Genomic DNA, 25,555 nt, shown 5'->3' with positions numbered 1-25,555 from the left:
GGACGATGTGTTGCTTCCCCTGGTGCCAGCATATCACAGACTGGCGACAGATATATCCTTCCAGCAGAGTGACAACAGAAAGAGGAATGATGCCCTGAGAGCAGACATCAGGGAATTAGGAAGGAAATTTAAAAGCACAATCTCAAGAGCAGTAATCTCAGGATTACTCCCTGTACAACATGAGCATAAACACAAAAGGATTAATTGATTGAACACATGGCTGGAGAACTGATGTAGGAGAGAAGGCATCAGTTTTCGAAGGTACTGTATTTGGACTGTTTCTGGGGCAGGAGCTGTGTGGCTTACACTTTATAGAAGTGGGGCTGATATCCTCACAAGGAGATTTGCTAGTACTGTTAAATGGGTTTAAACTTCGTTTGCGTGGGAGGGAGGGGGGTGGGGAATAGGAACCTGAGGACTAACCCAAACTCAAAGAAAGTAAAACTGCTAACAGCGAGTCAAAAAGCTGCCAGGGAGGCTGGAAGATCTGAGAAACAAAACTCAGCGTCAAACCTGCTTTGAAAACAGTTAAGGGCACATAGCACTCGCATGACCAAAGGGACATGACCTAGAGGCACAGAGGTATGTGGGTAAGCTCTAATTGCCATTTCAGACACATGGCTGCATGGTGACCAGGTCTGGGAAATTAATATTCAAGGATATTCAACATTTAGAAAGGTCAGATGAGAACAAAAAGGAAGTGGAGTTCTGATGTTAGGAAATGGGATCTGTGCATCAATAAAGACAGGAACTCAGATCAGTGGAACTATATGTCAACTCTTTTTTTATTGGAGCTAAGAAAAAGCAAAAGGCAACAGACATTGGTTGGAGTTATTGAAAGAACACCAAATAGTAGTGATATCATGGGGGCTAGTATTAATCAAGAGACAAAAGAAGCACATAGCATGGCCAACACAATAATCCCGAGTGCCCTTAATCTACATAAAGACTGGGCAAACCAACTGAGCACGAAAGCTGTGGAGGTCAGGTGTTTACAGCAGTGTTGTGAGGAGCTGACTAGAAGGCATGCCACTTTAGATTCAATACTATAAAATCAAAGAGGGCTAATTAATAATTTTGTTGTAAAATGACCTTTAATATAACAATATGATAGAATTTTATAACATGCTTAAAAGTGAGGTAGCTTATTCTGAAGCAAAGATATTAAATTTGAAAAAGGGAAATTATGAAGGCATGATACACAAACTGGGCCGAGGTGGATTGAGGAAATAAATTGAAAAGCACTACTGTACCTAGGCAATGGTTATGATGTGGAGGTGCTGGTGTTGGACTGGGGTGTACAAAGTTAAAAATCACAACACCGGGTTATAGTCCAACAGGTTTATTTGGAAGCACTAGCTTTCGGAGCGACGCTCCTTCATCAGGTGGTTGATGAAGGAGTAGTGCTCTGAAAGCTAGTGCTTCCAAATAAACCTGTTGGACTATAACCTGGTGTTGTGTGAGTTTTAACTTTAGGCAATGGTTAGTCTTGAAATAACTATTACATGACTTAAAGCAACAACACATTCCTTCAAGGCTACATTCCCTCCTTATCTTCCAAGTGGATCTCGGAGGTCAGTGCACAGCAGTAACTTTGAAAACCAGAAGTCAGTGCTGGGAATAATGGGGGCACACCAATCGGCGTATGGAGGCTTTCGGACTGACAACGGCCATAGAGGGAATGGTGCTTCAACGTGGAGAGACTGAAGGAAGACTTCGTCAACTGTCGTCGACAGAGGAAGTTAAGGATTGCATTAGACTAAAGTAAATGGCTAATAAAGATGCCAGAAAGAGTAATAAATCTGAAAATTGGGAAGATATTAAAACACAGTAATAGTGGAGCAAGAAACTGAATAAAAGGAAGAATAGAATATGAATGTGACTCAGCAAAAAAAAACTTTAAAAGTTTCTATGTAATAAAAGTAACATTTGACTCATACAAATGTGGGTCCATTACAAGCAGTCAGGAGAGCAGAAAAATAGCAGAGAAGCTAAATGATTACTTTGTATCCGTTTTGCTCAGGAAGATGCAACAAATCTCCTGTAATTAGAGATCCAAGTCATGCGACAGAGTGAGGAGTTGAAGGGCATTGGTGTACTGGACAAGTCTGAGAAATGACCAGTCCCCAGGACATCTCAGAAAATTGAAGGAAGTCATCAATGACTCGAGACTATCACTGCAGATCGGAAGCTAGCAAGTGTCATGCCACCATTTAAAAAAGGGACAAAAGGCAAAAACAGGGAACTAGAGAGGGTCACCTTTATATCAGTAGTACAGAAGGGCTGGAATGATAAATGGACACTTGGATAAAAATGATCAGATTGGGTATAGTCAGCATTCATTTGCAAATGGGAAGTTTGACAAACTTGAAATTTTTTGAGGATGTTATTCAAAAAAAAAATCGATAAAGGGGAGTCAACGGATGCAGGACACTTGGATTTCCAAAAGGTTTTTGATAAGGTCACTGAGGAGTTTGACGAGAAAAATTAAAGCACACAGAATCGAAGGCAATGTACTGGCATGGATTAATAGGTGGTCAACAGAAAGCAGACAGTGGGATGAAGTGAGTCATTTTTGCAATGATTGGTGGGGTACTGCAGAATCAGTACTTGGGTCCAGTTCACATCGTTTATCAATGATTTACATATGGGGACCAAACATAATTCTCCCAAATTTGCAGAAATGCAAAGCGAAGCAAGAATGCATGTTGTGAGGAAGATATGAAGCAGTTTCAAGAGGTTTTAGATAGGTTTAATGGGTGGGCAAGAACATGGCTGATGTAATATAATGTCAAAAAATTAGGTTATGCACTTTGGTTAAAGGTACAGATTTATAGAATATTTCTTAAGTTGTAAGAAGTTGGAACACGTATATGCAGAAAAGAAACTGCGAATGCCTGTCAACTGATCACTATGGCTAACATGCAGCTGCAGCAATCCATTAGGAAGTCTACGAGAATGTCAGCCTTTATCACAAGAGGATTTGAGCCCCGACGTGGTGAAAACAATATCTATACAGATTGTTCCCCTGACCTGTGCTGTTCCCTGCTACACCTTCATCACGTTTTGTTCAGTTTACTCATCCTCTTCAGTCTTTGGTCTTGTCCACACAAGGTGCAAGAATATCCGACCAGTCAGATCATTGCTGGGCTGAGGTCCAACCACTGTTACTTTCTGGGTCCCCATCCTATTTTTTTCTGAATAACATACAGCCAGGATTCTAATTTTCCTCTGAGTCAGTTCACTCTTATCGCGATTATAGTCATTTGTGGTGAATTATGCCTGAGGCTCACAGACCTTATTTACCATGCCATAAAACTTAAATTTATGTACCCCAATCTAATTTAGATTGCTTCTCATTTGCCCCCTGCTTGGTCATTCCCATTTCTGAAATATTCTTCATTCTGTTGTTATTTATTACTTTGAGTCTTCTCTGCATTTTGTTTCTCCTTGTGCTTGCCTGACGCTGGTGTTCATCATCCCGCCAAATTAGTTTAGCTATTCTTCCACAGCAATAACTTCTGCACAATGACATCGATCCCATATCTCCTGGAGAACAACCCAACCCCCTTCAACTGGTCTCTTCCTACCAGTACTACTCCCAATTTTCAGAAATCTTGTGTACACCAGCCAGCATTCTCTCCAGAGCTACACGTAACCTTTATCATCCTAGAATCCCTATACTTGTAGGCATATGACACTTAGTGTAATCATTTAAAATTACTGGTATAATTTTTGGAAGATAACCTATCAAGACGGATCAGCAGAAAATGGGTATATGATTGCTGAATTAGATGAAACATTCATTGTAAGCTCGGTGTTGCCTAACATATTTTCATATATTCATAGTAGACAAGGTGTTCATGTGTGGCCCCACAGCTTAGTTTCACACAACGCAAGTCATATTACTGCAGCAAGACAGCCCACAAGGCATAAAGAATCTTCCATGGAGCAATAATGAGGAAGGAGGAAGGAATTGGCAACTAGAGGGTGCTCATTACTGGAACAATTAACAATGGCTTGAGTTCTCTAAATTCAAGGACAGTTCTATTTACCAGGTTATTTAAGAAGTTTATTTACAAAGAAGCAGTGTGAAAGATTCTAACCTAAAGCTCCTCTATTCTTATGTCACCTCCAATAAGAGGGTTTAACTTATTTGTACTTTCCTTTCATTATGACTTTTAACTTGCCAAATTGGAATATGACGAAGGTGATTCAACAGCAAACAAAGGCTCATCTTGTGTCCTGAGCAGTACTATTTTCTGCTGTTTTGCGAGTTTATTTTTATTCAATCCCAGTTACCTTGTGGTGCACAAACACAAGTCATAGAGTCATACAGCATGGAAACAGACCCATTGATCCAACCAGTCCATGCTGAACATAATCCCAAACAAACTAGTCCCACCTGCCTGCTCCTGGCCCTATCCCTCCAAACCTTTCCTATTCACACACCGAACCAAATATCTTTTAAACATTTTAAACATGTAGTTGTACCCACATCCACCACTTCCTCAGGAAGTTCATTCTACATGTGAAACATGCTATGAACCAGGCCCAACACCTCGAATCATTTTTAAGCAGGCAGCCCAGTTACCGTAACTTTGCTATTTGTTTTTGGTAAGTGTACAGTGGGTATTCCCGGAGTGAATCAGCTGGTCCGACTGCCAAGTTTTAAACAAACAGAATGCATTTACAAAATTACGAACAAAACACAAAGCACAGAAAATAGGATACGGGATAACTTATCCTGTTCTGACTGAATGATGCTGTTCCAAAGACAATTGCAACAATCCCCACAAACAGACCCTTAGCACAAAGATTTAAAATGATGCAAAAAGCTGGTAGGTTTCAAGTCAGAGGCGAGAGTTCAGCAGCCTTTTACACACATCCCCTGCTGCAACCAACTCTAACCTAGACGAAGGCGCACTACACAGCTAGCTGGCCACTCCCCTTCCATTATACCTTTTTTTAAGACATGAAAGGCTTAGGCCGGACGCATTATCTGTTCAGGTTAAACAGAAAGGGCCCCAAATAAACCTTTCAAAACCAGCCTAGTTGGAGCCTGGCCAATTACCCCATCTCTGAAAAAAAATTAAGGGCATAGTAACCTTGTAAAAAGACCAACATTGTAACAAACACCCTCTGTGCAAAACGATTGCCCCTGTCTTTCTCCTCTCACCCTAAACATTTGCCCCTACTCTTGAAATCCCCCAACCTAAGGAAAAGATAACTATCATTAACTCTATCTGGAGCCCTCTTAATTTTATAAGGTAGCCTCTCAACCTCCTACATTCCAGTGAAAAATGGTCCCAGCCTATCCAGCCTTTCTTTATAACTCAAATCTTCCATACCTGGCAACATACCTGGCTTTTCCAGCACTACCCTCTTGACTATAATTTACAGCATCTGCAGTACTCACATTCACCTATAATCCAACAGAGATATTTAGCCTCTGATCTTCAGTTAAGAATCCTCCAAGGCAGCCTTCAAGGTGCACAGCAACATAGAATCACTGAGCAGAAATTGAAAGCCAAGTTCCTGACCCATAAAGACGGCTTCAAACATGATCTTGGGTTCATGTCACGCTACATGTAACCCCACCACACTGTTCTGTGTTTGTAAAACTGAACTACATGTAACCCCACCACGCTGTTCTGTGTTTGTAAAACTGAACTACATGTAACCCCACCACGCTGTTCTGTGTTTGTAAAACTGAACTACATGTAACCCCACCACGCTGTTCTGTGTTTGTAAAACTGAACTACATGTAACCCCACCACACTGTTCTGTGTTTGTAAAACTGAACTACATGTAACCCCACCACGCTGTTCTGTGTTTGTAAAACTGAACTACATGTAACCCCACCACGCTGTTCTGTGTTTGTAAAACTGAACTACATGTAACCCCACCACGCTGTTCTGTGTTTGTAAAACTGAACTACATGTAACCCCACCACACTGTTCTGTGTTTGTAAAACTGAACTACATGTAACCCCACCACACTGTTCTGTGTTTGTAAAACTGAACTACATGTAACCCCACCACACTGTTCTGTGTTTGTAAAACTGAACTACATGTAACCCCACCACACTGTTCTGTGTAAAATCTTCCTTACTGTTCTGTTTTGACACCTTCACCATGTGATGATGCTGCTCCTTTAACAAGGTTATGCTGTCCTTGGTTTATTTTTCAGAGAAATCATAAAAGCAGTGATTCTGAAAAGTCTAGGTTTGAAGGGGTTTAGGGCCAGTTTGATTGTAGCTAACAGATACCACCTCAGCAAAAAGGCTTTCAAGTTATAAAAAAAACTTGTGCAATGAAAGGGGAGTGGCCAGTTCTCCCAGCTCAGCTTTTCTCTGGTTTCATTTAGTTTTTAGCAGTCTGGCTTTTCACTGAAAGCATTCAGTTGTTATGAAGTCCCAAGGAAGCAGGTCCATGCTGATCCTCCATCTCTCTGGCATCTCTGCTGTAAGAGCCTGTGACTGGTTTTACCTTTTGTGCCAAGGGGTATTTGTGGGGATTGTTGCAAACATTTGGAACAGCATCATTAAATCGGGACAATCTGTTGGGTTTTCAGAGAGGTTAGGTTATTCTATATTCTGCTCTCTTTTGTGTTTCATTCTTGTAAATAAATTGTTTTGTTTAAAACGAAGTGGTTTGACCAGCGGCACATCCGGGAGGGGGAGAGTTACCTGGATGCTTTGTTTCAGGAGGCAGTCACACCTGGGAGATTAAGTAATTCACATTCAGCTAGTGATCAGGCACAAAAGAGTGTGACTGTAAGTGAGGCAGGTAGGGGGAACCGGAGTTCAGGAGTGGAGGAGCCTCAGCCCTTGACCTTGTCCAACAAGTATGAGATTCTTGCTCCCTGTTCGGATGAGGAAAAGGGCTCTGGACAGGATGAGCCAACTGACCAAGGCACCATGGTGCAGAAGGCCATTCAAGAGGGGGGAGCAAAAAGACAAGTAGTGGTTATAGGGGATTCTATAATTAGGGGGACAGATAGTATCCTTTGCAAGCCGGATCGGGAGTCTCGCATGGTATGTTGCCTGCCCGGTGCCAGGGTGCGAGACATCTCCGACCGGCTTGAAAGGATATTGGAGCGGGAGGGGGAGGATCCAGTTGTTGTGGTCCATGTTGGTACCAACAACATAGGCAAGACTAGGGTGGAGGACCTGTTTGGGCATTACGAAGCACTAGGCAGGAAATTGAAGCACAGGTCCTCAAGGGTCATAATCTCCGGATTACTGCCCGAGCCACGTGCCAATTGGCATAGGGACAAGAAAATTAGGGAAGTAAACACGTGGCTAAGGGATTGGTGTGGGAAAGAGGGATTCCACTTCATGGGGCATTGGCATCAGTTTTGGAACAGGGGGGATCTGTACCGTTGGGACGGTCTCCACCTGAACCGATCAGGTACCAATGTTCTAGCGAAGAGGATAAATAGGGTGGTCAGTAGGACTTTAAACTTCTGAGTTGGGGGGAAGGGAAAGTGAAAGCAACAGGGAGTATGGAGGTAAATGGCAAGATAAGCAGCAGGATAGCATGTTTCCAGGCGGATTTAAAATTGAGGCAGACTGAGAATGCAGTAAAAAGCAAGGATAACTTAGGACATATGACTTCCAACATCTCTAATGATAAGGAAGTTAGCATTAAGGCACTTTACCTGAATGCTCGTAGCATTCATAACAAAGCCGATGAACTAATGGCACAGATAATAGTGAATGATTATGATGTAGTAGGCATCACAGAGACTTGGTTACAGGGGGGTCAGGACTGGCAGTTAAACCTCCATGGTTTTTCAACTTATCGAAAAGACAGAGAGGTGGGCAGAGGGGGTGGGGTTGCCTGGTTAGTTAAGAACAAAATTAAATCTATGGTATTGAATGAAATAGCGTCGGATGATGTGGAGTCTGTGTGGGTGGAATTGAGGAACCACAAAGGCAAAAAAAACATAATTGGAGTTGTGTATAGACCTCCTAACAGTGGTCAGGACCAGGGACGCAACATGTACCAGGAAATAGAGAAGGCATGTCAGAAAGGCAAGGTTACATTGATCATGGGAGACTTCAATATGCAGGTGTACTGGGTAAATAATGTTGCTAGTGGATCTAAAGAAAGGGAATTCATGGAATGCTTACAGGATGGCTTTTTGGAACAGCTTGTCATGGAGCCCACAAGAGAGCAGGCTATTCTGGACCTAGTGCTTTGCAATGAACCAGACTCTATAAAAGATCTTAAAGTAAGGGAACCCTTAGGAAGTAGCGACCATAATATGATAGAGTTCAGTCTGGAGTTTGAAAGGGAGAAGGCAAAATCGGATGTAATGGTGTTACAGTTGAATAAAGGTAATTATGAGGGCATGAGAGAGGAACTGACTAAAATAGACTGGAAGCAGAGGCTAACCGGGAAGACAGTAGAGCAAAAATGGCAGGAGTTTGTAGGTATAATTGAGGACACTGTACAGAGGTTCATTCCCAAGAAAAGAAAGATTAACCGGGGAGGGATTAGACAACCTTGGCTGACAAAGGAAGTCAGGAAATGTATTAAAGAAAAAGAGAGATCCTATAAAGTGGCTAAGAACAGTGGGAAATCAGAAGATTGGGAAGGATACAAAAGCAAACAGAGGATAACAAAGAGTGTAATAAGAAATGAGAGGATCAAATATGAAGGTAGGCTAGCCAGTAATATTAGAAATAATAGTAAAAGTTTCTTTCAGTACATAAGAAACAAACGACAGGCAAAAGTAGACATTGGGCCACTTCAAACTGATGCAGGAAGCCTAGTGATGGGAGATAAGGAAATAGCAGGAGAACTTAACAAGTACTTTGCGTCAGTATTCACAGTGGAAGACATGAGTAATATCCCAATAATTAAAGGGTGTCACGGGGCTGAGTTGAGTATGGTTGCCATTACGAAAGAGATAGTGCTAGAAAAGTTAAAAAGTCTTAAAATTGATAAATCTCCTGGCCCCGATGGGATACACCCTAGAGTTCTGAGAGAGGTGGCTGAGGAAATAGCAGAGGCATTGGTTGAGATCTTTCAAGAGTCACTGGAGTCAGGAAATTCCCGGATGATTGGAAGATGGCTGTTGTAACCCCCTTGTTCAAGAAAGGATCAAGGCAAAAGATGGAAAATTATAGGCCAATCAGCTTAACCTCGGTTGTTGGTAAAATTCTAGAATCCATCATTAAGGATGGGGTTTCTAAATTCTTGGAAGAGCAGAGTCTGATTAGAACAAGTCAACATGGATTTAGTAAAGGGAGGTCATGCCTGACAAACCTGTTGGAATTTTTTGAAGAGGTAACAAGTAGGTTAGACCAGGGAAACCCAGTGGATGTGGTCTATCTAGACTTTCAAAAGGCCTTTGATAAGGTGCCACACAGGAGGCTGCTGAGCAAGGTGAGGGCCCATGGTGTTCGAGGTGAGCTGCTGGGATGGATTGAGGATTGGCTGTCTAACAGAAGGCAGAGAGTTGGGATAAAAGGTTCTTTTTCAGAATGGCAGCCGGTGACGAGCGGTGTCCCGCAGGGTTCGGTGCTGGGGCCACAGCTGTTCGCATTATATATTAATGATTTGGATGAGGGAACCCGGGGCATTTTATCGAAGTTTGCCGATGATACAAAGTTAGGTGGACAGGCAGGTAGTACTGAGGAAGTGGGGAGGCTACAGAAGGATCTAGACAGGTTGGGAGAGTGGTCCAGGAAATGGCTGATGGAATTTAACGTGAGCAAGTGCGAGGTCTTGCACTTTGGCAAAAAGAATAAAAGCATAGACTACTTTCTAAATGGTGAGAAAATTAATAAAGCGAAAGCACAAAGGGATCTGGGAGTGCTAGTCGAGGATTCTCTAAAGGTAAACATGCAGGTTGAGTCCGTGATTAAGAAAGCGAATGCAATGTTGTCTCTTATCTCAAGAGGGTTGGAATACAAAAGCAGAGATGTACTACTAAGACTTTATAAAGCTCTGGTTAGGCCCCATTTGGAGTACTGTGTCCAGTTTTGGTCTCCACACCTCAGGAAGGACATACTGGCACTGGAACGTGTCCAGCGGAGATTCACACAGATGATCCCTGGAATGACAGGTCTAACATATGAGGAACGGCTGAGGATACTGGGATTGTATTCGTTGGAGTTTAGAAGATTGAGGGGAGACTTAATAGAGACGTACAAAATAATACATGGCTTGGAAAAGGTGGATGCTAGGAAATTGTTTCAGTTAGACGAGGAGACTAGGACCCGTGGACACAGCCTTAGAATTAGAGGGGGTCATTTCAGAACAGAAATGCGGAGACATTTCTTCAGCCAGAGAGTGGTGGGCCTGTGGAATTCATTGCCACGGAGTGCAGTGGAAGCCGGGACGCTAAATGTCTTCAAGGCCGAGATTGATAGATTCTTGTTGTCTAGAGGAATTAAGGGCTACGGGGAGAACGCTGGTAAGTGGAGCTGAAATGCACATCAGCCATGATTGAATGGCGGAGTGGACTCGATGGGCCGAATGGCCTTACTTCCACTCCTATGTCTTATGGTCTTATCTCTCTGGAATAACCGCACTACACCTGCTCAAAACAACTTGCAAAAATTAAGGTCTGGGCTACTTGCTTGAAATGTCTTGAGGGGGTCTAGCCTGGTCCATAACAACTAGTTACTTTAGTTAGACCCTCATCATGTGACTCTTATACTTCTCATGTTATTCCAGCCATGCAGTTTGTCTCTGGCACCATCCTATTTGGATGTTTTGTAATTATTAATCAGATCATAGGTCATCCTTTCATTTGTTATTCAGCTGTTGATATTTTACTCACACTATTCGACACTATTGGTCATCTGCAAAGCCTGGTCATTCAGTCTGTCAACACTTCACTCACACCAGCTGTATTTATCTTTTAACACCCTTAATTATCTCGAATCATCTTACCATTAGCCTTCTGCCTATAAATTCTGTACCTGTGTGCTTCCCTTCACATCACCTGATGAAGGAGCAGTGCTTTCAAATAAACCTGTTGGATTATATCCTGGTGTCCTGTGATTTTTGACTTTGTCTCCTCAGTCCAACACCTCCACATCACCTCCAACAAGACAGAATCTAACCATCATTCATTGACAGTCAATAATGTTAGCATTACTGAATTCCCCATGATCAACATCCTGGGGGTTACCATTGACCAGAAACTGATCTGAACTAGCCTTATACATAGTGTGGATACAAGAGTAGATCAAACGCTAGGAATTCTACAAGTAACTCACCTCCTGCCTCCCTGGTGTCTGTCTATTACCTATAAGGCACAAGTTCAGAGCATGATGGAATATTCTTCAATTGCCCAGATAAGAGCAGTTCTTACAAAACACAAGCAGTTTAACACCATCCAAGATAAAGCAGTCTGCTTGACTGGCACTGCATCTACCATCTTCAATCCCAACCAGTAGTGGACTCCCAAAGAAAACAACCTTTTGGCTAAATTCAAGGGAAGAGAAAGGATGGTAGACAGGGTCTTGTGTTCACACTAATCGGTCCCGATAGCAGCAGCCAAATCCACCACCCGCAACTAGGCCTGAAAATGAATAGTGCTGGATCAGTGGGTTCATACCTAGCCGTCGTTGGTAACGCACAGACTGAGGGGCCTACGCTGCGATGAGTATGAGAATCAGTGCAGTGAACATGGAAACCTAGGATGCAGGCCCAGGTGGAGCCACCAGGGTGCAGATCTTGATAGAAGCAGCAAATATTCAAATGAGAACTTTGAAGACCGAAGGGGAGAAGGGTACGATGCGAATGGCTGTTGAACGTGGGTCAGTCAGGCCTAAGAGATAGGCGAGTGCCATTCCAAAGGATGGGCGATGGCCTCCATTGTCCTGAGCCGATCAACCAAACTGGTCAAAGAGCAGAACATATGATTTGATGTGTACCCAATTCCTGAGTCTAGGGGGCCATACATAAATAGGATTGCAGGAAGATGGAACAGAACCAGCTGTGATTCGTAGAAAGGATCACCAAGTTCACCAGCTGTTTCCTGTCAGACCAGAAGCAATTTTTTTGTGAAATCAGTTAAAGAACTAGTGGAGAGAGAGTTCTGCAAGGGATAGTTTCCACAACTAATTTAACTCTTGCCACTTTCAGTATTCCTCCAAGTTCAACATGGACAAATTCCTCTTCATTGGCCGGGGAGTATGGAATACAGTGATCAGTGAGAAGTTTCCTTGCCACATTTAACCTGAAGCAATGAGACTTCATGGACACTGTAATGTGTATCAAGGACTCCCAAGGTAAGCCCCTTCCAACTGGTTACCCCATGCCACCACCACTGTGAATCTGTCCGCCAGTGAGATATGACATATCCACGGATAGAGACAGTGGTGCCTGGGACATTGTCTATAAAGTACCACTCTGTGAGTTTGACTATGTCAGGCTGTTCCTTGACTAGTTATAGAGTCACAAAGTCATAGGCTTGTACAACATGGAAACATAGTCTGTGAGATAGCTCTCACAAGTTTAGCACTAGTCCCCAGGTGTTTGAACAATAGACTTTGCAGGGTCAACAAAGTTGTTTTAGCTACTTGAATCCTGCTATAGCAGGTTATGAAATTTGAATTCCACAAAACAATTGTGGCTTAAAGAATCTACTGACGACCATGAGACCATTGTCAATTGCCAGAAAAACCATCTGGCTCACTATGTCCTTCGGGGAAGTAAATCTCCTATCCTTACCTGGTCTGGCCTAAAGACTCCAGACTCTCAGCAATGTCATTGACTCTCATTGCCCTCTGATGTTGCCTCACAAACTGCTGCTGTTTCTGCTGTTGTCTTTACCAGTGCCTAGGTTAATGCCAGATGGACTGTCCAGTTTCATTCTTTGTTAAGATTAGACAGTGATTGTTACAAGTGAGTAGTTTGCTCGGCCATTTCAGAGGGTAGTTGAGAATCCATAACTTGCTGTAGCAGGATTCAAACCCAGGTCCCCAGAACATTTACCTGAGTTTCTGGATTAATATTCTAGTGAAAATCCATTAAACCATCGCTTCTCCATTCCATCAGGTGCGAGATGGGATCATTGTAACAGTGAACCTGTCTTCCTCCTAAGACATGTCCTGCAGTATGTAGGTCATGTCCTGATAGTATCTCGCACATTGAGGAACATTAGCAATAGAGGCAAGAGAAGGTAGGATTCTAAGTTAATCCTAAGACGACATCATTTGGACAATTTGTGGACACACTACTATCTGAGGGCATTGGTCTATTTTAGACAATGAACATGCCCTAATCACCAGCATGTCCCGACTGTGAATGGCAGGAGTCAGGAAAATTTAGGGACTTTACAGTTTGTCAGTACTCTATCCCTAAATCCACATCTTTGGCAGAGATCAGACAGCATCTGGTGAAGGAACAAGTCATGCCCTTAGAATTGATATAAGGTAGAGGATCATGAAATGGCATATACAGAGATTAAGGAGGTACCAGCCAGCATTTCAACTTTAAGGTTGCTAAATGTGGGCAGACTGTTCCATTTGTAGCGTGGTAATAATGGAGGTGACACTCACCCATCCACTTTAAAACCTTTCCAAAAATTACCCAAATACAGCAGCCAATGTCATAGGATGTGTCCTCTCTTCACCACGTTTATCTGTGTTCATCTGTCTTTCCTGTGAAAACTAGTGTTGATCCGTCACTTCTACGGCCAAGGTAAGAAGTCACAGGTGAAAAGGTAAATGGAGTGTACAAATCTTCATGGACAGCAGCAATGTGCTGAGAATTGACACTGACCAGATGATCTCAGTAAATGTTTCCAATAGGAATTAAAGAGCTCCTCACAGGATTGCCTGTGCTGGAAAATTCTGAATGACATCATGTGGGTGGTCACGGTCAGTGAGTTAATCTTCAGAGGACATGATTTGGAGATGCCGGTGTTAGACTGGGGTGTACAAAGTTAAAAATCACACAACACCAGGTTATAGTCCAACAGGTTGATTTAGAAGCACTAGCTTTCGGAGCGCTGCTCCTTCATCAAGTGGTTGTGGAGTACACAGCTGTAAGACACAGAATTTATAGCAAAAGTTTACAGTGTGATGTAACTGAAATTATACATTGAATACTTTGATTGTTTGTTGAGTCTCTCATCTGTTCGAATACCATGATAGTTTCACTTCTTTCATGTGTAAATCACAAAATGTTTTTTAAGAGTTACATTCTCAGGTTAGCTGTAACAATTGGTGTCAGCCAGATAATATGTTGAAGGGGTTAGCCCCCTGTGTTCCCTGTCTGTGCCATAATGTTTAGACTGATTCTAATCTAAAAAATGAATTAACAGAGTCTTACATGAATTCATGCAGTTTTTGAGCAAAGTACAATATAACTGTGTGTGTGTGTGTGTGTGTGTGTGTGTGGAGGGGGCACGGGGAGGTTGTGAGTGCCTGTGAGAGAGAGTGTGTGTGCGTGTGCGTGTGCGTGTGACTCTGTATGTAGGAGTGTTGTGTGTGTATAGTGCAATGGTGGTCACCTGTAGTATGACATGAACCCAGGGTCCTGGTTGAGGCCCTCCCTATGGGTACCGAACTTAGCTATTAGCCTCTGCTCAGCCACTTTTCACTGCTGCCTGTCCCGAAGTCCGCCTTGGAGGATGATCACCCGAAGGTCCAAGGTTGAATGTCCTGGACCACTGAAGAGTTCTCCGACTGGGAGGGAACCCTCCTGTCTGTTGATTGTTGTGTGGTGCCCATTCATCCGTTGCCGTAGCCTCTGCTCGGTCTCATCAATGTACCATGCCTCAGGGCATCCTTGTCTGCAGCGTATGAGATAGACAACGTCGACTGAGTCACGAGTACCTGCCACGTACATGGTGGGAGGTGTCCCCACCTGTAATGGTGGTATCCATGTCCACACTCTGACACGTCTTGCAGCCTACCGTGACAGGGTTGTATGGAGTTGTCCTGAAAGCCGGGCAGCTTGCTACGAACAATGATCTGTTTGAGGTTTGGCGGTTGTTTAAAGGTGAGCAGTGGAGGTGTGGGGAAGGTCTTGGCGAGGTGCTCATCCTCATTGATAATGTGTTGCAGGTCACACAGAACATGGCGTAGTTTTTCAGCTCCTGGGAAATACTGAACAACGAAGGGTACCCTGTCAGTTGCAGCACGTGTCTGTCTCCTGAGGAGGTCATTACGGTTCCTTGCTGTGGCACGTCGGAACTGGCGGTCGATGAGTTGAGCATCGTACCCCATTCTTATGAGGGCATCTGAGTACTTCCAGGTGCCCGTCACGTTCCTCCTCATCTGAACAGAGCCAGAGTATTGAGTGTTGAGTACAGGCACTCCTACAAACACACACACACGTTTGTGGGGTAAATTTGTACTTGCAGAGTTACATTGTACTTTGCTCAAAAATAGCATGAACCCATGAAAGATTCTATTAGTTCATTTTTTAGATTAGAATCAGTCTAAACATTGTGGCACAGACAGCAGCACACAAGGGTGCTAACACCTTCAATACATTATCTGGGCTGATACCAATTGTCAAAGTTAACCTGAAAATGTAACTTTTACAAAAAGTATTGTGACTTACTTATGAAAGAAGTGAAACTAACATGGTCATTCTAACATATGAGAGACTTAACAAACAATCAAGGTATGTATAATTTCAGTTACATCACACTGCAAACTTTTGCTATAAATTCTGTGTCTTACAGCTGTGTACTCCACAACCACTTGATGAAGGAGCGGCGCTCTGAAAGCTAGTGCTTCCAAATAAACCTGTTGGACTATAACCTGGTGTTGTGTGATTTTTAACTTCAGAGGACACGTTATACTTACTGCACCACCAGCTTCCCACTCTGCTCATTCTATGCCATGACCATTGTCTCATTATTAGGCCAAGACTCATCAGCAATCCCAAGTACTCAGAAAACTTGCTTAACAAAAAACTCCACTCTCTCACCTTCCCACCATGGAAAATTCACACTACTTTCTGCCTTCATATACATTGACTATGGTAGACACAATTTAATATGATTTATTGCTGTTGTCGCATGTACCAAGATACAGTGGGAAGTGTTGTTTTGTGTGCTCTACGGGCTGATTGTAACACACAAAGTGCATCAGGGTAACTGAACAGCATGCAGAATACAATGTTACAACTGCAGAGGAAGGTGCAGAGAAAGAGAGAGGGAGATCAGAATTAGCATTTGAGATGTCCATTCAAAACAGGGAAGAAGCTGCTCTTGAATCTGTTCATACGTATATTGCAAACTTTTATATTGTCTGCCCAACGGAAGAGGATGGAAGAAAGTATACCCGGGGTGGGAGGGGTCTTTGATGATGTGGTTGCTTTCTGGAGGAAGCAAGTAGTACAGATGGAGTAATGAATGGAAGGCTGGTTTGCATGATGTACTAGGCTTTGTTCAAGACTCAGTCTTGGGAACAGCAGTTGCCATACCAAGCCATGATGCCTCCAGTTCGGATGCTTTCGATGGTACATCTATAGAAAATTGGGCAGTGTTTTTGTGGACATGCCAAATTTCTTTAGCCTCCTGAGGAAGTTGAGATGTTGATATACTTTCTCAAGCGTCACAACCATGTGGGTGGACCAGGCCAAATTGTTGGTGATTATCACCCCCAGGAACTTGATGCCCTGGACAATCCCCAGCACAGCACTATTAGTGCAGACAGGGGCATGCCCTCCCCTTCGTTCCCTGAAGTCAATGACCAGCCCCTTCGTTTTGCTGACATTATGTAGAGATTGTTGTCATTAAATCATGCTGCTGACCACTCTACCTCTTTTCTGTTTTTTGTTTGTGACATCATTGTTTGAGATCCAACCTGCAGTTGGGGTTTTGCCAGCAAACTTGTAAATGGAATTGGGGTGGAATTTGGCCATACAGTCACGGTGTGTAGTCAGAAGCTGATTCCACAGCCTCGCAGGGTACAGGTGTTAAGGACTTTAGTGGAGGTGGTGATGTAGTCTGTTCTTACAGATTGTGGTGTATGGGTAAGGGAGTCGAGGATTCAGTTGCAGAGAGGGGAGCCAAAACTTTAGTCTTGGAGTTTAGAGAAGAGTTTCTTTGGAATTATGATGTTCAAGGTGGAGCTGTAATCAATAAGTGGGAGCCTGACATAGGTATGCTGGTTATCCAGATGTTCCAGGGATGACAATAGGACCAGGGAGATGGTGTATGTTGCAGACCTGTGGTCTCTAAACTGCAAGACTAAAGTATTGGCTTCCTCCTCTGTAACCGAATCCTCAACTTCCTTACCCATAGACGACAATCTGTAAGAACAGACTATATCACCACCTCCACTAAAGCCTTTAACACCTGTGCCCCGCAAGGCTGTGGAATCAGGAGAAGTAGGCGAATTGCAAAGGTTCAGGCAATCTGGTAGGCTGGAGGTGATGTAGGCCAGAAATAGTCCCTTGAAGCACTTCATAATTACGGAGGTCAGTGCCACCAGGTGGTAGAAATTGAGGCATACTGCATAATCTTTCTTTGGTGGTCTTCTTGAAGCTGGTGGAATCTTCAGATCGTAGTAAGGAGAGGTTAAAGATGTCCACAAATACTGTAACTAGCTGGTCCACACAGGAGCTGAGTGCATGGCCAGGGACTCTATCTGGGCCAGACACTTTCCATTCATTCATTCTCAGGGAGGCCGATCGAACGTCAGCAGGTGGCGACCATGGGTACAGGTGCATCCAAGACTGTTAGCATAGATTATATTGTTTCACTGACTTGCTGTTCACTTTGCAGCCCATCATGACGTGTAAACCTTGTCACAAGCAACGGGGGTCCATGTGGTTAGTCTGGTCTCAAACTTAGCTTGGTAGTGCCTAATGGCATCTCTGATGACCTCACATGGATTTCCTGTACAGGATAGGACTGACCAAGTGGAACACCTCAGACCTGGACATCAGTAGGAAGTGGATCTCGCAGTTCATCCATGATTTCCGGTAGGGGAGCATTCGGATTAACTTCTTTGGCATGCAGTCTTCTACACACTAACTAATGAAGACTGTAATGGGAGTGGCATACTCATTTAGGTTGGCCGCTGAGTTCTTGTGTATGGATGGACCAATCCACCAACTCTTTAAAAAAAACCCAAAGCCCTTCAATTGCTTCAGACCAAAACTGCACTAGTTTCTGTCCTGGGTCCTCACACTTCAATTTCTGTTTTGTCAGCTGGGAGGTGGAGCACAGTGTTGTGATCTGATTCTCCAAAATACAAATGGAGGACAGAATGGTAGACGTCTTTGATGGTTGTATTGCAATGGTCAAGGATGTTCGGACCTCTGGTGGGACTGGACAATATTCCAAAACAAATATCCTTCCCTCTCTCTTGCAAACAATGTTTCTTTACAATAGAATGGTGCAGAGCTGATACAGTAGGCGGTTGGGACATCTTCATCCTTTGATCCAGGGGAGATTGTTCCAATATCATGGGATCATAGCACATAGCATTAATCAACAGCATACAGGAAAGCTCTATGTTTCTGTCTTCTTCCTCTTCAATGTATACTCTTTTAATTCCAACACAAAAACACAACATAAAGACTCTACAGAGGTGATATCTTGAGAAGGGTTGTTATAGATCAGGCCAGACCCTTCAGACTGTTTTAAGAAGGTAGTCTAGACTATAAAGTTTTCTTATTTTAAAGGCAGATATGAAGTGGGTGTTCGAGGTGTGATGCAACTGTCAAACCACTCAGCTTTCAGTAAATCAGAAGTTATTTAAACATCACGCCTGAAATATGAACAAAAGAAAACAGAATTTTGAATAACTTAACTAGTAAACTTAACTGACCCAATACAGCAACTTAACTAGTTAACTGACCCAATAGAGTACCATCCTTCTCCCCGTGTCTGCGTGGGTTTCCTCCGGGTGCTCCGGTTTCCTCCCACAATCCAAAGATGTGCAGGTCAGGTGAATTGGCCATGCTAAATTGCCCATAGTGTTAGGTAAGGGGTAAAATGTAGGGGTATGGGTGGGTTGCGCTTCGGCGGGTCGGTGTGGACTTGTTGGGCCGAAGGGCCTGTTTCCACACTGTAATGTAATGTAATGTAATCTAATCTAATCTAATCCCATAAACATACCTCTTGGCAAAAAGGTAAATTCAAACACAGATTTTTGAAAGCAACATCCAGACAGTTATTTCAGAAGAAAGTCAGAGGAATTCTTTACTGAAGCTTGCAATTCTTTACTGACAGCATCATCACCAGATAACACAACCCTTATTAGCTAAAGGTATAAAAATAAAGGATTTGACTAATTCTCACAGTCCATTGGGTTCCTTATTGACAGAATTCAACTGCTGACAGCTTATTTCAATAAAACTACTCTTTAGATGAAAATCCAGTTGGATCAAAATCTTTGTAAAATGGCCACAGTCGGTTTTTCAGGACTTACAAGGCAAATACTGAAATATGAAAAGTTTATCAGACTCCCAATTATTTCAACCAAGACAGAAACTTGCAGTTATATACGAACCTTTGCAAATTGTGTTTTTATCCTCTGACTCGTTGATTTCTATTTCAAAAACCTAAAACCAGAAAAAATTGCTAGGCAACCATCAGCGCAGGGGACCTCATGGTCTCTTCTATATCCAGGTTCTCCAACATTTAACGACCATAACTCACCACTTAGCTTCCTAAATGCATTGATTGACTGTTTTTATTTTCCAAAGTCACTTGACATTCTGTAATTAGGAGATGGATTACAGGTCATATTTAACTGTTGACCTAATTTCCAAGAAACCACAAATTCCCTTCTCCATTGGTGAAAACTTTAATGCAGAATGCATCTAAAGAGTTCAGTACAGTATTTTATAGTTTTATGCATAGCCCTATGTACAGATATATAGTCCCAATGCGCCTCAACCCTTGTGACTTTAAATGCTATTTCCAAATGTATTTCATAAAAACACAAAAATTTAGACTTACCTTTATTCATCCTCATTCACTCATTATATACTATTTAGACAAATTTTCTTTAATTTCCAAACAATTCCAACATCATTACATTCCTGATAATATCATCAGAAATGTTAGTGTCCTTCCCAGCAATATGAACACACTTTATGTTAGATGGCTGAAACTGCAAACTCCATCAAAACAGTTTGGTATTTTCATTCTTAAACTTTTCGACAATAGCCATGGGGCTATGGCCAGTGTACACTTGGGATTGTGAAGTGTATAAATTTTGAACAGTTCAATATTTCTCAGTTTTTTAAAAAATGATATGTATAGCTATAGAATCCTAACAATGTTTATACCTGCTGTATCTTCTCTTCATTAGTTCCCGCAGTTTGTGATCATTGAAAAAGTGGTCTACTTTGGTAACAAGGGTGCGAAATTCTAGCCATTTCATCATCTAAGAGATGAAGATGGTTATCAAATATCATCATACTACTCTGCTTACACTACATTCTGCTCACAATATATCTTGCCAAATATTATGCTGCATTTTCAATGGTCTATTTGGCATGGATCTTCAATTTAATAAAAATAAATAGTGATGCTTATCAAAATAATTTTTAAAAATACATTCACAAGATGTGGGTATCTCTGGCTACACTAACACTTATTGCTGATCCTTAATTCTCCACAGAGCAGCTAAGAGTAAATCACTTTGCTATGGGTCGAGAGTCACATGTAAGCCAGACCAGGTAAGGATGGAAGATTTTCTTTCCAAAAGGACATTAATGAACCAAATAGATTCTTATGGCAATCAACAATGGTTTCGTGATTGCCATTCTTTTATTTGAACTCAAATGTCACCCTCTGTCATGGTTGGATTTGGACCAGTGTCTCCAAAACATTGACCCGGGGCTCTGACTTCCTAGTGTACTGACATTACCACTGCACCACCCTGTTGATACTACACAATATTGATTCACATTATATGATACATGATCATTTCTGGTGGCATTGCTCATAGAAGTGTTTTGGACTAGACCAGACCACCTTAAAATATTTTAAGAAGGTATGAGACCCTAACTTTGTCTTATTTTAAAGGCAAGTGTAACGTTCTAGATATAGTTCGATTTGTCAAACTACTTGGTGTTCATCCAAACACAAGTTATTTAAACATAGTTAAAATGCAACAAAATAAATAACTTAGAATAACATAACTATTTGAAAACTTAACTGAATAATAGATACAGTAAATATTACTAATTAATTGTTCCAATCTAGTAACATCCCATCAACACACCCCTTGACAAAAAGGCAAATTCAGACAAAATATATTTGTTGCACAGATAAGCCAGCAGCAGAGAGAAACCCCATCTTTAACTTCTTCCAAACTCCAGCAGGTCCTGCCCTGTTGAGACTCTAACAGCAACAGCTTAAAGCAGGGTAGCACGGTGGCTCAGTGGTTGGCACTGCTGCCTCACAGCACTAGGGACCTGCGTTCAATTCCTGCCTTGGGCGACTGTCTGTGTGGCGTTTCCTCCAACAATCCGAAGATGTCCAGGTCAGGTGAACTGGCCATTCTAAATTGCCCCTAGTGATAGGTGCATTAGTCAGGGGTAAATGTGGGGTAGGGGAATGGGTCTGGGTGGGTTATTCTTTGGAGGGTTGGCGTGGTCTTGTTGGGCCAAATGGCCTGTTTCCATACTGTAGGAAATCTAATCTAAAACATAAAAACCACAATGCAACTAAAACTCCTGGTGTGAGACAGCTGGCCACATCCATCCTGGCTGCTTCTATCATTCCAACTTTAAAAAAAAAACCCAAAGCCTCACCAGCAATTTCCTGACTTTTTGAAGCAAACAGTTCCACACCTCTCTTTCAAAACCTCGCTTTAAAAGAAAAGGCCAAGTAACCTGTTAAAGCCAAAGTGTTATCGTAGAAGTCTTTGAGTTGGACTGTGTCTTGTCAGTTGTTACAGAAACATTTCAGTTTAAAGGTTACTGCTATTCCTCCATCATTCTGCCAAAGCAAATGTCTGTTCATTAATAATGAACACATTAGAAAGAGATGATCCAAGTTCAAAAAACAAGGGTGTGGAATCAACTTGGTTAGAGATGAGAAATGATAAAGACAAGGAGCGGTTTTTTTGGGACATGTGTGCAGGTCTCCTAAAATTAAGCAATGATTTCATGTTAAATTTGGTTGAGATCATTATTTTTGAGGCTTTTACTTTTTTGTCATTGATCATAAGTGCTGGTTTGGCCACAGACAAAGGAAAGGTAAGATTTAGGACTGTTGGTCATTGCAGGTTTGGTTACTGGTAATGCATTTGAAAGAGTCCTCCATGGACAGCCCAAGGAAAAAGGATCAAACTAAGTTGCTTCCTAATATCCTCTTCATGCCTTTTAGCCATTCACAGTAAACTGGCAGACAGCTATTGCCCAGTCATGCTGGTAATGTTGTACATGCAGCAAACTAGCAAGACCTTGGTATCTGCTTTGTTCCTCTGAAGTCGTCCAGGCAGTAAAGCATTGCTTCAGTGCAATAACGACCTGCTCAATCACATCTTGCATGGCAATATGGCTTTTACTGTGCATATGCTGCATATTTGAACACCAGAGTTGTCAGCTAGGTGGTCCTTATAACCCAGTTTGGTCAGTATGGATACTCAAATCCATTTAGCACAGAGTACTCCTGGATGTGGGTATTATGACTGCTGCCACAGTATTGAGTTTTGATGTGCATAGTCCATTGCTTGTGGCCACACATCAGTTGGACAATGTGTGCAAGCAATCACTTTCCATTTGATACAGGGCAGAGTTGACAATGTGTGTGTAAGCAGTGGTACCTTGTATCATGGGACAACATGAAGGTACATGCACCCTCTACCTGCTCATCTCTGGCAAGAAGAAATGAATTGTAGTATTTTTCTCATTGGATAGAGCATATCTATGACTTCTTTATCACAACAGCAGACAGCAGAATGAGAATCCTGCCAACATCTCCAACTCCAAAGCGAAAGAAAGCAGGACCATTGAAGTTCATTGCTGTGGTTGCCTTAATGGACAGTGGGAAGGCAGACATTGCCCTGTTCTGGGTGTGTTAAGTAGAAGATTTCAATTAGAATCTCCCTACTGAAGTGCAGAGATCTCACTCATTGTTCATTGCAGAGTTCCAGAATGAACTGCTTCTTCATTGACCTGGGTATGGCCCCACTCTGAAAGCCTTTCATTTCTTTCCTCCTTCCTCTTCCACTTGCTTGACCTGCACTGCTCATTCACTAAGTCATGCTGTGTTTCCAGGCGACTGAATACTAGTGCACCTCAGGTCGAGAAGAAAGTAGTGCGTGCAGCAAAACATCTTTCAACATAAGCAATAACAGAAAACTTTGACCTGAGGAATCAATATCATGGAAATTCAGTTGTCCACGACAGCATTGGAGCACCAAGCTTCCAAACAGCAATACTCACAACAAATCAATGTTGTACACTGACTAATATCGTTGTCTGTTTGCTCTGCTTGTTGCGAACAGACATTGGATCCAACAGCTCTAGCAATATGGCCTTTGGCACAATTCACTGCAGAAATATTCACGTGAAAAACACTCATTTTGATCCCCAAAAGACACCTGTTGCTCCCAAATCATAAACATTACTAAGCACAATCTCATGACCCCAATCCACCAGTAGTGTATTGAAATGTCAATCCTCATTTTGCTCACTTGAAGCTACCAGAAATAAGGAGTTTGCTAGTGACTGGAGAAGCATGAACAAGCCATTGTTCACTCTTGCAATTTATTTCTGCATAACTCTGGACTGCTATTTATCCAAAGAACTTCACACTGCCCATTATTACAAAATACCATATAAACTTTACCGGAATATAACTTCTAAAACTGTGCTTTTACTTAAATAAGTTGGAAAACCAATTCTGCAGCAGCTGCTAGAAGCTGGAGAAGTTGTTCCAATAATTTAATTATCGAATGACACGGAGGCATGCCGACAAACTGAAGACAGTCTTCATGTCCAGACTCTGCAGTACACAATTCATCTGACAGAGTCACAGTTCAGATCGAAACAGATTCAAATCCAAAGCCAGGCTTGTGGAGATGTCAAGGCCTTCAATACACGGAAGAGGTTGTTGTGATAATGGAGAGACAAATTAAACCCGTGGTTCACTTCAGCAAGTTGAGCAAATCTTTTGTCTCTCCCTTTCTTCAAAGGGCCTCTTCCTGAAAAACATTTCTCCAGAGGCAGTCTACTCAACAACTCAACCTCCCCTGCTCATTCCCTTCCTCGCTGCCACCACCCACTGCAGAAGGTTCCATTATATTTCCTTGCCCAAGACTCACCATCCCAGCAACTCCACATAGTGCAGTGACTACTTACTAAGCGGTTGCATTATCAATAAGTTAGATTGCATCACACGGCTACAATGTTCAGGTCATATTAATGGCACATTCTCTTCTTACATCATGGATCTGAACAAATGGAAAGAGCTGGGATCAAGCCCAGCATTTGGACTGGTAACTTCTATGGGAACCAGGTTCTGTGGCAGACTAGCCACGCTGGATCTGGGTCAGTCACTTCTCAAAGAGTCACAGGATTAGCAGCACTTGTCAGTTCAGCTGCCGTTACCCAGCAGACCACCTCTTCGCTGTAATCCAAGGCAGGAGAAAGCCTCCCCACAACGGTGTACCCCCTGGATTCACAACGCACAGGACATTCCAGGACTCTACTTCACATGAATCACCACAATGCTACATTTCAGGTTTGGCAATACCACTGTGTAAACTGCTTACCACCATCAGGCACATATCCTCAAGCAACTCCCCTCTCTGAACCACTTTTTGAGGCTGCCTTCCAGCTATCGTTCAACACACATAAAAACTAGGAGCAGGCCGCCTGGCCCTTCGAGCCTATTCCGCGCCTCAATAAGATCTTGGCTGGTCTTTTCGTGGGCTCAGATCCATTTACCCGCGTTTTCATCACATCCCTTAATTCCTTTATTTTTCCAAGAAGCTTTAAAAGTGATTACTGAAGTGGCATCAAGTACTTGCCTGGGCAAGGAATTCCATGGATTAACAACCCTGTGGGTGAAGAAGTTCCTTCTCAGTTCAGGTGCTTCCTCTAATCTTGAGGCCATGCCCTCTTGTCCTAGTCTTACCTACCAGTGAAACATCCTGTCTATTTCTATTGTATCGATTCCCTTCCCATCAAGGTTCTCTCTCCCCCCCCCCCCCCCAATTCTTCTGAATTCCAATGAATATAATCCCGATCTACTCAACATCTCCCCATAAGATAAGGTGTGGCCACCTGGTTTCAACCATTTGATGACTGTGGGTTTCAAGATCCCAGACATCCTGTATTTTACTCCAACACAACATTCTAATTTCAGATGTATATCCTTGTCCTATCTGGAAGATCAGTGCTGTCAGTCTTGCAATTTTTCAATATTTCTCTTCTCAGTGCTTCTACATCAGTCCTCTTGAATGCCACCTTGAACACCTGGCTTAGCACTGTATGACGCTTGGCCATCCCACTCATTGATGGAGCCATCTCCATCAGAAGGTGCACTGAGCTGAACAAGGTGGTCCAAAGGAAAGACTAGGTCTCTTTGAAAGAAGAGAATATGGAGAATACCCTGTGGTCTCTGATCTCAGACCAGTTGC

At 42.6% G+C, this 25,555-nt stretch overlaps 1 long non-coding RNA gene across 1 annotated transcript in view; it reads right to left on the bottom strand.

The window, feature by feature from the left end:
- LOC148152061 (uncharacterized) overlaps positions 1-25,555 on the bottom strand; it is a 75,188-nt gene that overhangs the window by 34,884 nt on the left and 14,749 nt on the right. The gene's annotated exons all lie outside the window — the stretch shown is intronic.

This window comes from Chiloscyllium plagiosum, unplaced genomic scaffold, assembly GCF_037043375.1.
Source record: "Chiloscyllium plagiosum isolate Xiang-an unplaced genomic scaffold, Cpla_swu_hap1 HiC_scaffold_1, whole genome shotgun sequence".
Taxonomy (NCBI): Eukaryota; Metazoa; Chordata; class Chondrichthyes; order Orectolobiformes; family Hemiscylliidae; genus Chiloscyllium; species Chiloscyllium plagiosum.
This window is presented reverse-complemented; position numbering and strand designations above follow the sequence as displayed.